Genomic DNA, 660 nt, shown 5'->3' with positions numbered 1-660 from the left:
TAATAGGAAAATGCTTCTTTTAGTGAAATATTTGTATTTCTCCAAAAATCTTTGTTAGATTTGGCTAAAAGTTTAACATTTTTGACTATGAGACTTAGCGAAACAAGAGTTTTGTACCCGCGAACTAGAAATATTAACGATTTTTTGGGTATAGAGCATGTTTTGGGGGTATTTTCATACCTTGAACCTCAAAAGGTATGAAAATACAGCCAAAACATGCTTTATCCTAAAAGATCGTTAATCTTTCTAGTTCTTGTGTATGAACCTTCTGTTTCGGTAAGTCTCATAGTCAAACTGTGAAACTTTTAGCCAAATCTAACAAAGATTTTTTGAGGAATACAAATATTTCACTAAAATAAGCATTTTCCTATTAAAATACATGTAAAAATTAAAACTTTGACAAGTGTTTGTTTAAAAACTGTGCATTTTTCTTACTTTTTTCTTTCGAATTTTTAGTCTGCAGGTTCAAAAACACAAAAAAAAATTATATTACAAATTTTTAACAAAAGGATATTTTCTGCACATTTGGTGAGAGGTTCTTTAAAATATTTATAAAATAACTGAACAGCCTGTGATCACACATTTTCAATTAACATATATCGACATTTTTTTAACGAATATAATAATATTTCACTTTAAAACCCGTGCCATTTTTTTAAT

This window comes from Belonocnema kinseyi, chromosome 1, assembly GCF_010883055.1.
Source record: "Belonocnema kinseyi isolate 2016_QV_RU_SX_M_011 chromosome 1, B_treatae_v1, whole genome shotgun sequence".
Lineage (NCBI taxonomy): Eukaryota > Metazoa > Arthropoda > Insecta > Hymenoptera > Cynipidae > Belonocnema > Belonocnema kinseyi.
Note: the sequence above shows the minus strand (reverse complement) of the source record.